General features: G+C 36.6%; 1 long non-coding RNA gene across 7 annotated transcripts in view; it reads right to left on the bottom strand.

Annotated features, from left to right (window-relative positions):
* The window catches only part of LOC129649879 (uncharacterized), a 430,734-nt gene that overhangs the window by 350,977 nt on the left and 57,979 nt on the right, over positions 1 to 21,778 (bottom strand). For 4 of the 7 annotated variants that reach the window (XR_008713362.1, XR_008713359.1, XR_008713361.1 and 1 more), the window contains one exon: positions 3,904 to 3,941. The exons of 1 other annotated variant lie outside the window; for it this stretch is intronic. This is a non-coding gene — a long non-coding RNA (uncharacterized LOC129649879). Of the gene's footprint in view, positions 1 to 3,903; positions 3,942 to 16,825; positions 16,901 to 21,778 lie in introns of all 7 variants that reach the window. 2 more of the 7 variants (XR_008713364.1, XR_008713363.1) reach the window with 1 other exon arrangement.

The following is a 21,778-nucleotide window of genomic DNA, read 5'->3' as shown; positions in this document are numbered from 1 at the left end:
GATATTTGTTACAAGTAGCTAATAAACATACACTGTTTAAAATATTAAAAAATAGAGAACCTATGTCCCATAGTACTAAGAAAATCACAAAGACATTGTGTTAACCATGCCTGTACATGTTCTTACTAATCTTATTTCACCATTATATGTTCTTTCTTTTCATTTTGCTTGAATTCAATCTTGTTCCATATTTTTTGTTCCTTATGTATTTCCAATTGTTTTAAGAACAAAAAGTAGCTTGCTCATTTAGCTAGGGCATTTATATTAGTGAGTAGAATCAATTTTTGCCAAGCTTTCATTAAATCTAACATAATTCATTCCAATCAATTTCTTCATTTTTGTTTCCAATGTTAATGATCCAATTTGCATTCTTTGCTAGGACCATAATTTTGGCAGCATCTAATGGGCAGAGCAGAAGACTGCTATAGAATTTAATACATATGATAAAGAGTTTGTTAGTGTTTATTTTAGCAATACATGGCCTTGGTAAATGACAGTAACTTCTGAAGTAAAAATAGAATACTATCTGTCTACATATTATTTCAAATAAAAGGTTATCAACATTATCTAAAAAATGAACAAATTCTTTTTATCATTTGCCAAATAAATCCAGGGAATTTTTTTCTTAAGTGTCAAATATATTTTTTTAGTCTTAAAGGTGATGAAATACAAGCCTTGCAGTCAAATAGGTAACATTGAAACCAGCCTTTATTCCACATATTCAAATGTTTCTATTCATGTGAAGAATCATGAAATATCTATCAATAGGATATGTTATAGAGGATTGTCATGTACTTCCTGGATCTTTATAAACCTGAACAAATGAAGGAGCAAGGGATCAAGGCACAAAATATCTGTCTGATTCTTGACCTTTTCCCATGGGCCCCAGATAGACATCTTTTCCACTAAATGGTCACAGACATATGTCTATTCAACTAATGCAGATGGGGTTATCCGATGAATTAGGCATCCTAAGAATTTTATAGTACTTTTGGATAAAAATTGTTTTGGTTACTGGTATTTATTGAACAACTAAAAATCAATCATTTTTAGGAGACTGCTCTTAAGCTCTCACATGGGTTCCAAACATTGAATAGCAATCTGTAAAAGCAACAACATGTTTATAATAAAGAGAGAAGCTCTACACTAAAAATAGGCTGCAGTGAAATAAATTCAGATTACTGTTGGCTGATGAAGAATGCCTTTAAAACTTTATTAAAGTGCCCAATTTTCTCAATAATATAACCAGCTTTATTACTAAACATTTTATAAGGAAAATAAACATACACATATTTTATGTTGTGGCATCTGTGTACCTCAGATGTATCAGCTTCCAACATTTACATGAGGGCAAAAGTTGCAGTTATCATACTACTCATAGAAAAGATTATTTGTAGGGAAAAGGAGTAAGGGGAAAGTATATATGCTAATATAGAAAGAGAAAAAGAAGTATCAACATTATTATCTCTTCCAATATAAAGCTCTATCTCTTCAGAGTTAACATCTTAGACTCTGGAATCTCATTGACTTGGCTATATGTTCTGTTCTGTTTCTGATTTTCCAGTGACATCAATCTCTTCAAATCTAGTTGATAGCAACAGTAATGACGTAATGTACTTTGAGAAGGATTAGAGAGAAAATATACATGAAGCACTTATCACAGGGTCTTGTATATAGTGTTTTTCTCTTACTGTCATCATTATTATTTCTTTGTGAGGAAAGATAATGAACAATTTGCCAACTTTCTGTTCCCAGAGAAAGGAGAAATATTACCCTTAGGGTTCTCATAATACCCTGTTTTACAATTCTGGAATAAATTACTATGCTTGTATTCCTTGGTGCAAAGATTCTGAAGATTTTTTCCTTTCATAAAGTTAAAATTCCCAGATTTAACAGTTGAAAGTATTTTTTTTAAATGTGGCTGTGTTCATCATTTGCACAGATAAAAGACTGATCTCTACTTCTCTGGACTTTTTAAATTTTAATGTCTTTCTCCTATCTACTACTGATGCCAACGATCATGAATATTGTAGTTCACTGACTACAATCCTCTTTTTCCACACGTCTCCAAGAATCAGAGTTCAGTAGAAATAAATAGTTGACCTATCTATTTCTTATTATCATCTCTTGGAAGATTGTTTTTTAACAGTAACCTAAAAATAAATGAGAAAAAAATCACAAAGTAAAAATTAATACTCCCCAAAATGTACATAAATGACTATTATTTTATTAGAATAATCCACTGTAAAAACAGAGAAAAACATCAATCATAATATTTAGTATATAATTAGCTTTTATAAAATTATGAATTTTTTAAAACAGTGAAAACAATGCAGTGTATGTTAGTTTCAAATAAATCTGTAGCTGATTACTATCTAAAAATAGGCAGCTTATTCCAGAGTAAATAGCTTACACTGCCATCTCAAGGAAGCTAAGAGCACAGGAAAAATTAAAAAAAAAAAAAAACTGAGTTCAAAACTAATAGAACACCACACATACACACAGAACAAAACAAAACAAAAACTTTTCTTCATTGAGGAGCAATGGCAGAACGAAAGAACCACAAGCAGCTATGGTTATAGACTAAGGACCTAAAAGTTTTCCTGCCAGAACATTCCAGAAGTAGCAGCAACAAAAATTGTACCACACAGAGAATTTAAAGCTTTCCTCTCTTTTTATCAAATGTTACTAAAGATTGCTTTGGTAAATATAAACTGAAGGAAAAGGGGATAAGGCAACACTGACAACAAAGCATCAGTGTGCACGCCTCACTATGGCAGGTCAGTTGCAAAACCACAACATGTCCCTTGAGATGTAACTCAACGCCCATGGAAAATTTGCAAGAAGAAAAAAAACAAAAGGCCTCATAAGACTTTTCACAATACACTGAGCAACTGAAAACACAGTTTTTTAGCTTTTATACACATCACTAAGAACTGATAGGTTATACAGTAATGTAGTTTCTACAATATTGGGATTTTAGTTACCTCTAAATTCATATTATAGCAGTCAATCAATTGTTGGCTTTAGGCAAGAAAAGAAGATAAAACCAATGGTTTTCATTTAAAGCCCGGGTTTTTTCCCTATTCCTAGACATGAAACAATAGATAAATGTACTTTGGTCCATGATTACATCTCATTTATGCATATAGATGGAGTATCAATAAATAAAACTAAAACTCTAACAGAGTTTGCATGTCATTAAATTTCTTGTGGTAACTTCCAAGTCTGAAGTACATGAAAAAGTTATTGATGTCTTTCAAAAGTAACATTTCATTACTAATGGAACACTTCATAAAATGCTAACCTTCTAAGATAAGTCTTTGAATATCAATTTCACATGATACTTCCACTACAATGTAACAGGAAATTCACTCAACCATATTTTTATTACACCTCATAAATTTTTACCTGGGAATAAACTGAGCATATACACTCTTTCAGGAGGCTAAGGTACCACTTAGTGTACCCAAGGTCTAAATTTTAAGCCTAATATCCAAATTATTACTGTTTCCTAGAATATATGATTTATTTGGGGGAATGAAGGACAAAATAAAAGTAGCAATAACAATAAGTTTTATAGGTAAAGCATATAGGTAGGCTTTTCTACTAACTAGTTAAGATTTCATAAAATCACAGAAAAATTAAGAACTAAATTATATGTAATTCCCAGCATTCCCCACTTAACTTTCTAAAGTTTAAAATATTCACTCAAGAGATATTCAAACTCAACAAAATGTCAGTGAGCATGTGAGATTTACTAGTACATGAAGCTAAAAGAGAAACAATTTCTTTTCAAGAAATTCCCACAATTATAGGGTGGCAATTGGAGAGACAGACTCATAAATAGTCACTATAAGATGTCATTGGTATAATCACAAAAGTAATGTATTTTATACATACCAGAATGCTGCCCTTTGATATCGCTTGTCAATGCAAACCTGAAAGAGAATGCCAAGACCAACTAAAGGTGAGCATGAATCATTCTGAAAACACAAGTAATAACATTTGCTGCTGCTGCTGCTAAGTCGCTTCAGTCGTGTCCGACTCTGTGCGACCCCAGAGACAGCAGCCCACCAGGCTCCCCCATCCCTGGGACTCTCCAGGCAAGAACACTGGAGTGGGTTGCCATTTCCTCCTCCAATGCATGAAAGTGAAAAGTGAAAGTGAAGTCGCTCAGTTGCGTCCAAGTCCCAGCGACCCCTTGGACTGCAGCCCGCCAGGCTCCTCCTTCCATGGGATTTTCCAGGCAAGAGTACTGGAGTGGGGTGCCACTCCCACTTAAAAACTGTTTGAATATTTAGAGAGTCAAAAGTAAACTCAAGATAGAAATAGATTATGGTATATGAAACCTTATACCACAGCCATTACAGCTGAAAGGAATAAGATATTGTCTGTGTGCGTTGGGGTGGGGCTCTTACTATAAAATGATGTCACACTAAAGAAGCCCAATCTTACACTTCACAGGTCTATTTAGACAAGTGAAAGTGAAAGTTGCTCTGGTGTGTCCAACTCTTTGCGAGTCCAGCTGTATACAGTCCATGGATTTCTCCAGGCCAGAATACTGGAGTGGGTAGCCTTTCCCTTCTCCAGGGGATCTTCCCAACCCAGGGATCAAACCCAGGTCTTCCCTGGTAGCTCAGCTGGTAAAAAATCTACCTGCAATGCAGGAGACCCTGATTTGATTCCTGGGTCGGGAAGATGCCCTGAAGAAGGGCTAGGCGACCCACCCTAGTATTCTTGGGCTTCCCTAATGGCTCAGCTGATAAAGAATCTGCCTCCAATGTGGGAGACCTGGGTTCGATGCCTGGGTTAGGAAGATCCCCTGGAGAGGGAAAGACTACCAACTACAGTATTCTGGCCTGGAGAATTCCATGGAGTATTCCATGGGGTCACAAAGAGACATGACTGAGAGACTTTCAATGCAGACAAGAAATTACTCATTTAAGTCTAACAGTAACTTGACACTCCTTCCTTTTCTGTTTTTTCTTAAATCAAGAAGGATATAGTACATTTCCATAAAAGTAATATCTGATTTGTGCAACATAATAATTTTACCCACTTTTCAAATTTTGGGTATGAGATAATGTGTGATTTTGCTTTGTTTTCTTACTTTATATTACTGTGAAAAATGAAGGCTTTTTAAAAGAGAATTTTGACCTCTTCTTGCACATTACTACACCCTTGCTCCTCCACAACAGTATATTTTCTAAGCTCTAAAAGATATAGATTGTGTAGAAAAAAATGTATTAACACTATGTCCATATATCTTTTTCCTTATATTATTCAGATGCAACTTTCTAGATTCATTTGGATTAACAATTTTCAGGTGAAAAAGAAAACTTCTTTGATAAAGAAAATTTGCTAATAGGATTAGGAGATCCTTTATTCATTTTCTTAATCAGTGATGTAAATTCTACTAATAACTAAATGAGAATCTTCAAATGAAAGAGGATTTGGAGGACAAGCTCTTTAGCAGACTGAATGCAATATAAAACAATCTGCACTCAAGTCTGCTGTGCAAAGGATTCCAGAATCGTCCTCTTGAGACTCATTTCTATTGTGGAAGAAATGAACCGCCTGCCAGTGGCTTATACTACAACTGTGAGATCTTACTGAATCACCACCCCATTTCTTCCCACTCAGTCTTTATTTTAGTTACCCAAAGGGGTGTGTGTGTGTGTGTGTGTGTGTGTGTAGGAAAGAGAGAAAAATGGGAGAAACAGAGACACAGAGAGAAAGAGATAGACTACCCTAAAACTTCATCCATCTGAGATCTGAGAGCTTCCATTTCATTATTTTCCTTTGTGTGTCCAGCATTGAGACTGAAATTTCAGTATGAGTTAGAAGGAAAAGCCTTCACAGATCCACCAATCCTTGATTTTCCCCTCATGAGTCATTTCTCAGAGTTCCAATCACATGGGCTTGTCCTCCTCTAAGCTCTAGTATTCTCTTAGAACTTCCCTTAAATGACCCAAATGCCCCTGCACTCTGCCCCATGTCTTAGATGTACTGTTTCACACTGAACATAGAGTCACTTGAGCTAGTCATGCACAAAAGATGGAATGGAACCCAAGGCATCAGGAATAGGCAGAAGGAAAATGTAAGTTGGTAGCAATGTTTTTCAGCAAATTCTCTTTCTAATCTCTTTCTGTAACTCTTTACTATTCCTCATGGCTACACACTCACTGAGCTTACTTTCCAAAGTAATCTGGACAGATCTTTCCCACTCATCCTCACCCCTCTCCTCATGACCTTATATCCCCTCTCTGTATTAGACAGCAAGCTAGGACTACAAGCTAATCAATTTTGAACCTCTAAAGATACTGATTTAGAAGTTAACATACAAGCTTACTAAGAAAATATCATAATCCTAAAGACACTTATGGTGAAAATTCCAGTCACCATCACAGGCCAATGTGATAGATTAAGACCAAGTAAGCTAGTGGTAAAGACCCCACCTGCCAATGCAGGAGACATAAAAGGTGCGAGTTCGATCCCTTGGTGAAAAAGATCCCTTGGAGGAGGGCATGGTAACCCACTCCAGTATTCTTGCCTGGAGGACTCTGTAGACAGAGGAGCCTGGTAGGCTACAGTCCAAAGGGTCACAAAGAGTTGGACACAACTGAAACAACTTAGCACACATGCATACAACATCTTCAGAATACTCTGTAAATTACAAAACTCTTTCCCATGGATTATTTCCAAATTTTCACAATGACCTAACTCAGAAACTCCTGTTAGGCTCCTTTTGAGGATGAAGAATTTCACTCAGAATTTTCAATGATTTCTCAGAACTTCCAGAGAAACTAAATAATAGGACCTTGTCTTAAAACTTAAATGGATGGTTTTCAAGCTTTACAGTATATAAGAAGCATCTAAGAGTTTATAATAATGCAGTTTGCTGGGACTCCACAACCAGGGTCTGTGAGTTTTTAGACATACTACAAATGTCTAAAATTCTAAGTCAAAGATATAAATGTGCTGGAATTCTGTCATCCTCAAACTTCCATACGAAACAAAATCACTTGGAGGGCTTAATAGATTGCTGGGCTATATATAACCTCAAGAGTTTCTGAGTCAGTAACACTTAAAAGGAGCCTGAGAACATGCATTTCTAACAATTTCCCAGAAGCCTCTGCTGATCTAGGAATAATACTATGAAACTTCTTTATAATGAAGGATCCCAATCATAGAAACAGAGAATGTCCAAAGATATGGGTCTTAATGATAAGCTGCTGCTGCTAAGTCACGGCAGTCGTGTCTGACTCTGTGCGACCCCATAGATGGCAGCCCAACAGGCTCCTCTGTCCCTGGGATTCTCCAGGCAAGAATAAGCTACCAGATGTTAAAAATAAAAGCTAGAAGGATTTTATTCTCATGAATCTATGGCCTATAAGTGGTCTTGAACCATAATACAAACCTCATCACAGTCCATTTGTTAATGCTGAAAATACTATAAGCCCAAGGAGAAATATGCCTAGACAAATAGTAGTGAAGTCAACAAATATTAACAGAAAAGGAAAATATTAAAAACAACAAGTGAAAAGCAACAAATAACATATAAGGGAATCCCCATAAGGTGATCAGCTAACTTCTCAGTGGAAACTTCGTAGGCCAGAAGGGAGTGAGTGGCATGATATATTTAAAGTGATAAAAGGGAAGAACCTACAACCAAGAATACTCGACCCAGCAAGACTCTCATTCAGATTCCACAGACATATCAAAAACCATACAAACAAGCAAAAGCTAAGAGAATTCAGCAGCACAAGACCAGCTTTGTAACAATGCTAAAAAAAAACTGCTCTAGCCTGAGAATCTACAACTTGAAACAAGAAAATTAAGGAGGAAAAAGCTCACTGGTAAAGACAAACATATAACAAAGGTAGGAAATCACCTGCACACAACTATGATATCATAACCAGCAATTGTGGGAAAAAGTGAAAGCTCAGTCATGTCCGACTCTTTGTGACCCCATGGACTGTAACCTACCAGGCTCCTCCATCCATGGGATTTTCTGGGCAAGAATACTGGAGTGGGTTGCCATTTCCTTCTCCAGGAGATCTTCCCCACCCAGGAGAGCACAAATACAGGATATTGAAAATGCATTTGAAATTAAAAGAAAGCAAATGTGAAAGTCACTCAGTCGTGTCTGACTCTTTGCGACCCCATGGACTATACAGTCCTTGGAATTCTCCAGGCCAGAACACTGGAGTGGGTACTCATTCCCTTTCTCCAGGGGATATTCCCAACCCAGGGATCGAACCCAGGTTTCCCATACTGCAGGCAGATTCTTTACCAGCTAAGCCACAAGGGCAGCAACTCAAAGCGATATTGTTTATATATAGACTGCTATACTAAAACCTCATGGTTTTGATCTACGATAGCTGCACACAAAAAAAGAAAAAGGAATCCAAACACAACACTAAATTTAGTCATCAAATCACAAGAGAGCAAAAGAGAAAGGGAAGAAAAAAGACCTATGAAAACAAATCCAGAACAATTAGCAAAATGGCAGTAATAACATACATATCAATAATTACCTTAAATGTAAACAGATTAAATCATCCAAACAAAAGAGAAAGACTGGCTGAATAAATACAAAAACAAGACCTGTAAATACGCTGTCTACAAGAAGATATGCACTTCAGATGTACAGACATTCAGACTGAAAGTTAGGGAGTAGAAAAAGTTATTCCATGCAATAGAAATCAAAAGAAATCTGGAGTCCAAATGGTCATATCAGACAAAAATGACTTTAAAATAAAGACTGTTACAAGAGGTAAAGAACACTATGATGATCAAGGGATGAATCCAAGAAGAAGACATAACCATTGTAAATATATATGTACCCAACATAGGAGCACTTCAGTATGTAAGGCAAATACTAACAACCATAAAAGAAGCTGACAGTAGAATTGAAAGAGACACATGTACCTCAGTGTTCATCACAGCACTGTTTACAATAGCTCTGACATGGAAGCAACCTAGATATCCATCAGCAGATGAATGGAAAGCTGTGGTACATAAACACAATGGAATATTACTCAGCTATTAAAAAGAATACATTTGATTCAGTTCTAATGAAGTGGTTGAAACTGGAGCCTATTATGCAGAGTGAAGTAAGTCAGAAAGAAAAACACCAGTAAAGCACATTAACACATGTATATGGAATTTAGAAAGATGGTAATGATGAGCCTATACACGAGACAGCAAAAGAAACACAGATATAAAGAACAGGCTTTTGGACTCTGCAGGAGAAGGCAAGGGTGGGATGATTTGATAGAATAGCATTGAAACATGTACATTACCATATGTGAAATTGATGACAGTCCAACTTCTATGCACGAAACAGGACACTCAAAGTCGGTGCACTGGGACAATCCAGAGGGATTAGATGGGGAGGGAGGTGGGGGCGGGGTTCAGGACTGGAGGACACGTGTACACCCGTGGCTGATTCATGTCAGTGTATGGCAAAAACCACCACAACATTGTAAAGTAATTAGCCTTCAATCAAAATAAGTAAATTAATTAAAAAAAAAAGAATAAGACGCTAACAGTAATACAATAATAGTGGGGACTTCAACATCCCACTTTCATCAATGGACAGATCATCCAGACAGCAAATCAGTAAGGAAACACAGGTCATAAATGATATATTAGACCAAATGAATTTAACTGATATTCACAGGCATCCCATCCAAAAGCAACAGAATATATATTCTTCTCAAGCGCACATGGAACATTCTCCATGATTGATCACATGCTGGGCCACAAAACAAGCCTCAGTAAATTGAAGAAAGTGCAAATCATGTCAAGCATCTTTTCCAACCACAACTCTATGAGATTAAATACAAAAAAAAAAAGTAAAAAAACCAAAAACATAGAAACTAAACATTATCCTACTAAAATAACCAATGGATCACTGAAGAAATCAAAGAGGAAGTCAAAAGTATGTACAAACAAATGAAAATAAAAGCACAATGATCCAAAATCTACAGAACACAGCAAAAGCAGTTCTAACAGGGAAGTTTATAGCAATACAATCTTATCTCAGCAAGCAAGAAAAATCTCAAAACAACCCAACCTTACACTGAAAGCAACTAGAGAAAGAAGAATAAACAAAACCCAAAGTTAGTAGAAGGAAAGACATCATAAAGATTAGAGCAGAAATGAATAAACAGAGGTGAAGACATCAATAGAAAAGATCAATGAAACTAAACGCTAGTTCTTTGAAAAGATTAAAAAAAAAAAAAGATAAACCTTTAACCAGATGTATCAAAAAAGGGGAGGGAGAAGGTTCAAATCAATCACATTAGAAATGAAAAAGGCGAAGATATAACTAACACCACAGAAATACAAAGGATCATGCAAGACTGTATGCAACTATATGCCAATACAAAGAACCTAGAAGAAATGGACAAATTCTATTATTACTGAGAAGTAATTTTAATAGTGTACAAAGAAGACTACATAATGCAAAGGATAAAAAGGACCTTATATAGAAACATTTTTTGATTATTATAAAAATGAAACTATTACAAAAGAGAGCTATCAAGGAAGGCATATTACAAATACATCTCTGAAAGGACTGTTTGCTCTTAGCATTTGAAAATAAAAGAGTTGATAACTTTCTCTAACAGACTGTAAGCATCAGAGTATGAAGAGTAAGAGTATCTTATTTAATCTCATATACAATACTGAGTCAAACATATGAAGAGCTTATATATGCTTGCTGAATGAGTATAAAAGGTATAATAAATGAATAAATATAATAATAAATTAATGAATGAGTAGGTATGAAAGGCATTACTCAATAGAATACTTGTGTCAGCAAATATTCTTTCCAAGTGATCTGATAAGAAATAAAACAGGTTATTTTATAAAATATGAATCAAACTGTATACCTTTGTGACTTGAATAAATAATCATTGGAAAACTTATTATATTATATAAATACAAAATTTTAAATTATGTTCAATTTTAATATAAAAGTGAATCATTAGGTGACTCAGCTGGTAAAGAATCCACCTGCAATGCAGGAGACCTGGATTCAATCCCTGGGTTGGAAAGATCTCCTGGAGAAGGGAAAGGCTACCCACTCCAGTATTCTGACCTGGAGAATTCCAAGGATCTTACAGACTGGTGAAGTCAGACATTTCTTTATGTAGAAGGCAATTTACTGAAACCAGAGTGTAATGAAATACACCACCAAAAAAAGGCTATTGCAAAGAATATACATTAAAAGATTATTTCATTACACTCTGGCTTCAGTAAATTGCCTTCTACATAAAGAAATATCTGACTTCACCAGTCTGACAAATTTAAGAATCTTACAGATTTTATCAGAGATAGAGGCAGAGGGAAAACATTAGAGAAAAGGAGATTGAATATTATCTAATTGTATTTCCCACTCAGTATAAAAAAGAAGAGCTTGTGAGTGCATTAATCACTTTTTCCAGCTTTACCTTAAAGTTTTAAGATATTTTGAAGTCATGAGAATTAAAAATATATTTTAACACTAAGTAAAACACTCAATATATCAAAATATCATTTTTAGCAAAAAAGATCTGGAGGTGTGGTCATATTAAAATAAACTGACTCTTTTCCAAATCAATATTGATATCAGAAACTTATGATGTCTTATTTTTATTTGTACTAAAATACAGCTTACAGAAAATGTCTAAGTCCCCATCCACCGAGTTTTCACAGCAGATTTTCAATATGAATCCTTTATTGATGCAGAGCCTTCTTTTAGATTCTGATCTTAGATAATTTTACTTTTCCATGTGCACATGCAGTTGTGGATACAGAGGAACAATGAGCAGGAAATAGGACTTATGAATCTAACAGCATACAGAAAACATGCTCAAGATTGAATCTCATGACTGTTCCTTTCTCTAAAGAAAAGTTTTTTTCTAGGTATCAGGAAAGCTTAGAGAAAATCTTGGCATTAGAAGGACATATATTCATTCATTCATGCACCCAGTAGACAAGTACTGTGTCTTACAAAGTACAAGAGTCAGTGCTAAGCCCTAAGAGTAAGAAAGCCCCAGTTCAGAAGACAGCCATGCAAATATATAGAAAAGGACTGAGGATGACAAAGGTAACAGCATCTTCATTTCTAAACCTGTTTTGGAATCCGCAAAACTAATACAATTATGTAAAGTTTAAAAAATAAAATTAAATTAAAAAAAAAAAGAATAGGTTTGCATGATAACAAATCAATAACCATATGGTGCTTTGTAGTTTCCAAAGATGAACACAACAGTATCTTGTGTCCCACATGCTATTTCATACCTTTGTTAAATCACCACATGATGGTGTTTATGGCTCCTCTCCTTGAAACTGGGTGGGCCCTTGTAACTGCCTTGACCACTGAAATCCAGATTAAGTGATGGAATGCAACTTGCAAGGCTAGCCATAAAAAAAACCATGCACTTATACTTCATTTTCTTAGAGTATATGGAAACTAACTACCATGCTGTAAGAAACTTAAACAGCCAATAAAGGGATTTACATAGAAAGAAAACAAGTTTCCTGACCGACAGCCCCAGTTGAGCTCCCAGCTGGCTATCTATCCCAATATGCCAGTCCTGGGAATGAGTCACCTTGAAAGTGAAACATCAACTTTCCACCTGAGGTGGCTCAGCTGAGACAAGCTATTCCTGTCAAGCCCTGCCCAGTTGAACATTCATGAGCAATGCATATATTTGTTCTTTTAAACCACAAACTGGGGATGATTTCTGATGCAATGGTACAGAACTGATACAAATAACCAACATTACATTGTGAAATAAAATATTGAGAACACAACTATGGACATATGAGCTGGCATTTGTTTTGAAATAGGTATTCCATAACTGAAAATGACACAATGTTATCAATTAATTAGGGAATATTATTTTCAGTATATTAGCTATAAAGTAGAAGTAATCAAGATTTAAATGATCTACAGTTGGGTGGACAGTTAGGGATAATAATTAGGAAAATATAATTAAGCAGAGTGCACTTAAGTTTCCGAGGTGCCTCAGTGGTAAAGAATCTGCCTACCAATGCAGGAGACGGGAGTTCGATCCCTGTGTCAGGAAGATCCCCAGGAGGAGGGCATGGCAACCCACTCCAGTATTTTTGCCTGGCAAATCCCATGAATAGAGGAGCCCGGTAGGCTATAGACCACAGGGTCGCAAAGAATCATACACAACTTAGCAACTTAGCATGCATGCACATGCAAGAAGCAGAATTTCTACAAATAACAAAGGTAGATAACTTGATTCAGCCAGTCAGTTTATATACACAGACACACACACATGTATGTGTGCATATGTGTGTGTTTATAATCTGCAAAGCAAATATTAGAAGTATGTAGATAACTCCATAACTACCTTATTGTAGACACAAACAAGTGGGTACAGAGCTAATAACTCATTCATTTAATGGTTTAGCTGCTATAACATAGCTTTAGTAAGGATACTTTTATCAACATTTACAACCTTGACTCAATAGTACCACTGACGTAAGTGTTTCATTTCTCCTCTTAGCTTTTCCTTGGAAATCTTGGGAAAATGAAAATCTCTTTAAACCTTCAAAAATCTCCCCTGATGATTGCTATTACAGCAATGGAAACCAAAATGTTCATCCCACAGTTTAAAAATCTATTAAAAATATTTTTCAATTTCCCAACTGTATTTTCCCTGGAATACTACTTACTTTCAATATTCATATTTGGCCTCCTAAAATATTTCCCACAAATTAATCCAATAGTTACTTAAATATATATTTATTGAACACCTGATACTTCCCAGACACTGTTCTAAACATTAAGAATAATGACTCTAAGCACTAGCGATATAGCAGTTAAAACCGTAATAGCAAAGTTCCTATTCTCACAGACATTATGCCTTGAAGATCCGAAGCTTTACAAAGACTCCCGTAGTTGATTGAACAACCCAGATCATTTTCTCACAGACATGATACTAAACATTACTTGCTCCTGGCACAACCTTAAATTTGAACATCACCAGAACTTCATAATGTCTACTGAGCCTACAAGAAGCTGTAAGTGATTTTCTCTAAGTCTGGAATAGATAATAGAAAGAGGACTATGGGTTGCAGGGTAAAAATCATTTGTAAAATAGACAAACTTTTTTCCCATAAAAGTTTATTTATTTACAAAAATAAAATTAAGTGGCTGTGACCTATTGATACTTAAAACTTAAGAATATGATCAAGCACAACAAAAGAAGAATCACACAAAAGGGAAGGGAAGTCACTCAGTCGTGTCTGACTCTTTGCGACCCCATGGACTGTAGCCTACCAGGCTCCTCCATCCATGGGATTCTCCAGGCAAGAGTACTGGAGTGGAGTGTCATTTCCTTCTCCCAAATGAATCACACAAAAGAATAAGCTAATTCCTCATGTAATAAAAGATTCATCTTTTACAGAGTAAAGTCTGATTTTCTTTAGAACAATAGATGTTTATTTTTTTTATTTAAAAAAGTTCTACATTATCTAACATCTAAATCAGTGCTAGCACTATTCTCCAGGAAGAAAATATTAGTAAATATGTGTATAGACACCATCAAGATTTATCTTTATATCTGTGTCTGTGTGTGTGCTGTGCTGCCACTTCAGTCGCGTCCAATTCTATGTGACACTATGAACTGCAGCTCCAGGTAAGAAAACTGCAGTGGGTTGCCGTGCCCTCCTCCAGGGGATCTTCCCAACCCAGGGATTGAACTCACATCTCTTCCAACTCCTGCATTAGCAGGTGGGTTCTTTACTACTAGAGCCATCTGGGAAGCCCATATCTATCTATATAGATACATATAGTGTGTGTGTATGGGCTTCCCTGGTAGCTCAGTGGTAAAGAATCTTTTTGCAATGTAGGAGACCAGGGTTCAGTCTCTGGGTTGGGGAGATCCTCTGGAAAAGGAACTGGCTCCCCACTCCCATATTCTTGCCTGGAGAATTTCACGGAGAGAGGAGCTGGCAGGCTACAGTCCATAGCACAGATCAGATACGACGGAAGGGACTAGGCAGCAGCAGCAGTGTGTGTGTTTATATATACACAAATTATATATATACATATTGTATTTCATTATCAAAATAATAGTTCTACGATGACTTTCAAATAGAACTAAGAAGGTGGGGTCAACTACACTGTTAAATGTTAAGGACGAAAAACATTAAACAAGTGGCAGATTAGACTGAAGAAATGCTTCTCTGATTTGTGTGCAAATATATCCATTTTTTTAAAAAAGCTAGATGTGATCTTAGTCATGCTTTAGTTCAGAAGGTGCATGTATTTTTTGTTTCACCCTTTCATGTATGTTTTCTTTCACCCAGAATGTCTAGGTTAAAAAGAAACAGACCAGCCCAGATATAAAATGTATTCTCTGGTTATAGAAAGTCCCTGCTACCCACTCACCATACAGTCTGGACTCACATGGGCACTGGACTTTGTGACTTTGATCTAAAAAGCCCACCATATAACAGGTAAAAAAAAATCAAGGCCTGAAAAATAGTTAATTACCCAAAGCAAAGCATACACATAATATTATTGTTATTATTACAAGTGGTATTTTATAAAATGTTAACAATATATAAATGGATGTTTTAATCAATATTTGACATTTATATTGTAATATGTAAGTTCCAGTCCAAAGTACTTCAACTGAAATATTTGACATTATTTTTGCATATTCAGCTTATCTTTCCAGTTTGTTAGATTTTTTAAACCCATTCACATGAATGTTTTCTAAATTTTATAGGCACCTCAGAATTCATTTACCTCATCATATAATGGGATTCTCTTTCTTATCATTATAAAAGGGATAAAATACTAAAAAATATAAGCAAGCAGACAGAATTTCAAAAAGATATATATTAATTGATAGATAGAAGAAAGGAGGGCTTCTTTTTTGTTGTCATTTTTAATAAAGAGGTTTTAAAAGAATCCTCACTAAATTTGGGAAACCTCATCTAAAAAGCCAGTTTCCCCATTTCTATTTGAAAAGAATCAAGCAACCAAAAATCTACATTGCAGGCAAAAACCGCCTATTTGTATCACATAAACAAGTAGCAGGAAAAGGATATTTCTCCTCACTTTTGAGGTATTCAATAACAGACCATAAAACATCAAAGGATTTATAAGTTGTCATCTCTGCAAATCATGTATGTCTCCTGAACAAATATGCTTTAAATAAAGACAAACAACTGTAACATAATAAGGATCTGTGCAGATCATCTTTTACTACCGCAGGTGCTCAGAATATTCATAAGGCAGCAAATGGAGCACTTCTGTTTTCACACTTAAATTTAGTTTATCTGAACCAGCATGTCAGACTGGCTGTCAGCAGACGAGATCCTCAGACATTAATGTTCTTAGTACTGCATTAACACTTGAAACAAGAAACGTAAGAGCTTATATGTGACATGTCAAGACTGCTTTGGAATGATTTCCTTTAGTAGACAATAAAAAGCCCAAATGACAGTACTAAAAAAAACAGGTGTATTTGGGGGAGAGATTCTGAATGAAACAGAATCCATCCTGCTACTTTCTACTATTTAGAAAACAAACAAACAAAAATCTAGTAACATCTTACAGCCTTCAAAGGACTTTATAGGAACAAACCCTTTCACACATATTTTTAAAATATGTGATATTATACAAAAGGTATTTTTGCCTGTATCTCATGAAAAGCATCCATGAAACCACCCAATTCATGCTTTCAACTTGCCCTGAATATATTCCCGAAAAATTGTTTCTTCTACCTATTTTAATAATTTTAAGTTTCCTTTGTGTGAGAAATGACTTATGCACCTTGCAATGCAGCTGTTATCTTTTTTCTACTAAGAGGATACTCATGGTTAGCTACTCCCAAGACAATTTTTGTACCTGAAAAAAAAAAAAAAGGAAATTACTATTTTGAAGATGATATTTCACTCAAATAAAATTCTTCTATTTTTTCTTATTTTAAAAACACATGTTTAAGAAGACATCAGTTCAGTTCAGTTGCTCAGTCATGTCCGAGTCTTTGCAACCCCATGAACTGCAGCACACCAGGCCTCCCTGTCCATCACCAACTCCCGGAGTTCACTCAAACTCATGTCCATCGAGTCGGTGATGCCATCCAGCCATCTCATCCTCTGTTGTCCCCTTCTCCTCCTGCCCCCAATCCCTCCCACCATCAGAGTCTTTTCAATGAGTCAACTCTTCACATGAGGTGGACAAAGTACTGGAGTTTCATATTTAGCATCAGTCCTTCCAAGGAACACCCAGGACTGATCTCCTTTAGAATGGACTGGTTGGATCTCCTAGCAGTCCAAGGGACTCTCAAGTGTCTTCTTCAACACCACAGTTCAAAGGCATCAATTCTTCGGTGCTCAGCTTTCTTCACAGTCCAACTCTCACATCCATACATGACCACTGAAACCATAGCCTTGACTAGACAGACCTTTGTTGGCAAAGTAATGTCTCCGCTTTTTAATATGCTATCTAAGTTGGACATAACTTTCCTTCCAAGGAGTAAACGTCTTTTAATTGCATGGTTGCAATCACCATCAGTGATTTTGGAGCCCCCCAAAATAAAGTCTGACACTGTTTCCACTGTATAGTCAATAAGCACATGAAAAGATGCCCCAAATTGCTAACTGTCAAGAGAAATGCAAATGAAAACTAAAATAAGGTATCACTTCACATTGGTCAGAATTGCTATCATTAAGAAGTTTATAAATAATACATGCTGGAGAGGGTGTGGAGAAAAGGGAATTCCCACTGTTGATGGGAATTTAAATTGGTGCAGCTGCTATGGAAAACAGTATGGAGGTTCCTTAGAAACTAAAAACAGAGTTACAATATGATCCAGCAATCCCACTCCTGGCCATATACCCAGAGGAAACTCTAACAACCCTGTGGACTGTGTCCATGGGATTTTCCAGGCAAGAGTACTGGGGTGGTTTGCCATTTCCTTCTCCAAATATAAAAAAAGATCCATGCACCTTACTGTTTATAGTGGCACTATTTACAGCAGTCAGGACATAGAAGCAACATATATATACATATATATATATAGAGAGAGAGAGAGAGAGAGTGTACTACTTGGCCAAGAAAAGAATTAAATAATGCCATTTGCAGCAACCTGGAGAAACCTAGAGATTAGAGATTATCATATTAAGGAAAATAAATCAGACAGAGAAAGATAAATATCACGTGATATCACTTACATGTGGAATCTAAAATATGACACAAATAAATTTATTTACAAAACAAAAACAGACTCAAAGACATCGAAAACAAACTTATGGTTATCAAAGGGGAAGGGGGGAGGAATAAAATAGAAGTTTATGATAAGCAGATATTAACTACTCTATTAAATGGATAAACGAGGTCCTACTGCACAGCAGAGGAACTATATTCAATATCTTGTAATAAACTGTAATGGAAAAAAAATACTAAAAAGAATATAGATAAGTAGATAGATATCTGAAACACTTTCCTATACACCAGAAACTAACACAACATTGTAAATCACTTATACTTCAATTTTTAAACACACACTGATTTGTTTAAATGATAAACCATGTAGAAATTAAAAGACGCTTATTCCTTGGAAGGAAAGTTATGACCAACCTAGATAGCATATTCAAAAGCAGAGACATTACTTTGCCAACAAAGGTCCGTCTAGTCAAGGCTATGGTTTTTCCTGTGGTCATGTATGGATGTGAGAGTTGGACTGTGAAGAAGGCTGAGCACCAAAGAATTGATGCTTTTGAACTGTGGTGTTGGAGAAGACTCTTGAGAGTCCCTTGGACTGCAAGGAGATCCAACCAGTCCATTCTGAAGGAGATCAGCCCTGGGATTTCTTTGGAGGGAATGATGCTAAAGCTGAAACTCCAGTACTTTGGCCACCTCATGGGAAGAGTTGACTCATTGGAAAAGATTCTGATGCTGGGAGGGATTGGGGGCAGGAGGAGAAGGGGACGACAGAGGATGAGATGGCTGGATGGCATCATTGACTCAATGGACTTGAGTCTGAGTGAACTCCAGGAGTTCGTGATGGACAGGGAGGCCTGGCATGCTGCGATTCATGGGGTCACAAAGAGTTGGACATGACTGAGCGACTGAACTGAACTGATAGCAAATACAGTTCTGAGCTAGAAGTTGAAAAACGTGAATTAATTCTCTCATGTCTCATCAGCTCTGTGACTGTAGCCCACCAGGCTCCTCTGTCCATGGAATTCTCCTGCAAGAATACTGGAGTGGGTTGCCATTCCCTCCTCTAGGGGATCTTCCCGGTCCAGGGATTGAACCCAGGTTTCCTACCTTGCAGGCCAATTCTTTACCATCTGAGTCACCAGGGAAGCCCCAACACTTATTTGTGTAAATGTTAAACTATGTGGCATAATAAATACAGTCCTGAGAGAGAAGTTAGACAATGTGAATTAATTCTCTCACATCTCATTAGTGTTATAATAGGCAGAACATGTAAGGTTTAAGATCTCAGTTTCCTCAACTATAAAATTGGAAGAAAATCTCCTTAACAAAAATGAGAGCTAAAATGAATAAATTAATACATGAAACTCTTCTGTAAATTTAAAGTACTATATTTGTATATTTGATGTGATAGACTCTGCTCTTCACCCACTCATCAACCATTCTCCCACATTTTTCTTGTTAACAAATTTGTTCAATGTCCCTGGCTCTAGGCAATGGATGGTAAAAGCTGATAATCGGGATCTCACCCACCTTTGCCAAGGACTGGCCTGGAGAGGTGGCTATGAAACTCGTCTGGCCAAAGAAATATATAGTATATGATGTAACCTACTCTGAGAAATATTTTCCTCCATATGTGAAGAAGCCCCCTCCACCATCTGCATTTCTTTCCTTTCAGCTTTGGACAACAACAAGTGAAGATCTGATGTCTGGCACCTAGTGACAAACTGAAATAAGTCAAGAACAGGAGCTAACATATTAAGGACGATGGAGCAGAAAAACTGGTAAGGAGGGGTTCCAAATGGCAGTGATGAAACAGGTACTTTATTACTGATGTATATGATTAGGATGTAATAGTCTTGAGGCCTTCCTACAGGAAACGTTGATTTCCTCTCCAGCACCAATCAAACCATGCTTGTTTGCCTACTTACGGAGTGAGTGAAGAATGTACTACAGCACATCATTGCTTATTTGCTTTTGAATATTAAAGATATAATTATAAAATAGAAACACTCTACTTTTTAAAACTTCAAAGCTATTAAAAGTGGATGAAACTGGAGCCTATTATACAGAGTGAAGTAAGCCAGAAAGAAAAACACCAATACAGTATACTAACGCATAAATACGGAATTTAGAGAGACGGTAACAATAACCCTGTGTACGAGACAGCAAAAGAGACGCTGATGTATAGATCAGTCTTATGGACTCTGTGGGAGAGGGAGAGGGTGGGGAGATCTGGGAGAATGGCATTGAAACATGTATATAATCATGTATGAAACGAGTCACCAGTCCAGGTTCGATGCACGATACCGGATGCTTGGGGCTGGTGCACTGGGACGACCCAGAGGGATGGTATGGGGAGGGAGGAGGGTTCAGGATGGGGAACACAGGTATACCTCTGGTGGATTCATTTCAATATTTGGCAAAACTAATACAATTATGTAAAGTTTAAAAAATAAAATTAAATTAAAAAAATAAAAAATAAATAAAATTAAATTAAATTAAAAAAAATATACTAAAACTACCTTGTGAGGAAGCAAGCCTGCCTGAGGAAAAGGCAATAATTAGAAGTCATAAAGGATCTGTGTAATGAGGTGCATCTGTGTATTGAGGGACGTCAGAAAGACTGAAAGATGCAATGCAGACTAAAGAATTTATGTGTCATCTATGAAACAGAAGATTACTATTCATAATATATAATGTTTCCTTAACATTAATGTCAGAAAGACAAATTACTTAATGCAAAATAATTCACAGAGGAGATATCAGAGCAGATCAGTCGCTCAGTCGTGTCTGACTCTTTGTGACCCCATGAATCACAGCACACCAGGCATCCCTGTCCATCACCAACTCCCGGAGTTCACTCAGACTCACGTCCATCGAGTCAGTGATGCCATCCAGCCATCTCATCCTCTGTCGTCCCCTTCTCCTCTTGCCCCCAATCCCTCCCAGCATCAGAATCTTTTCCAATGAGTCAACTCTTCACATGAGGTGGCCAAAGTCCTGGAGTTTCAGCTTTAGCATCATTCCTTCCAAAGAAACCCCAGGGCTGATCTCCTTCAGAATGGACTGGTTGGATCTCCTTGCAGTCCAAGGCCCTCCCAAGAGTCTTCTCCAACACCACAGTTCAAAAGCATCAATTCTTTGGTGTTCAGCCTTCTTCACAGTCCAACTCTCACATCCATACATGACCACTGGAAAAACCATAGCCTTGACTAGAGGAACCTTTGTTGGCAAAGTAATGTCTCTGCTTTTGAATATGCTATCTAGGTTGGTCATAACTTTCCTTCCAAGGAGTAAGTGTCTTTTAATTTCATGGCTGCAGTCACCATCTGCAGTGATTTTGGAGCCCAAAAAAATAAAGTCTGACACTGTTTCCACTGTTTCCCCATCTATTTCCCATGAAGTGATGGGACCAGATGCCACGATCTTCGTTTTCTGAATGCTGAGCTTTAAGCCAACTTTTTCAGTCTCCACTTTCACTTTCATCAAGAGGCTCTTTAGTTCCTCTTCACTTTCTGCCATAAGGGTGGTGTCATCTGCATATCTGAGGTTATTGAT

The sequence above is a fragment of the Bubalus kerabau genome, chromosome 4 (genome assembly GCF_029407905.1).
Source record: "Bubalus kerabau isolate K-KA32 ecotype Philippines breed swamp buffalo chromosome 4, PCC_UOA_SB_1v2, whole genome shotgun sequence".
In the NCBI taxonomy this organism is placed as follows: domain Eukaryota; kingdom Metazoa; phylum Chordata; class Mammalia; order Artiodactyla; family Bovidae; genus Bubalus; species Bubalus kerabau.
This window is presented reverse-complemented; position numbering and strand designations above follow the sequence as displayed.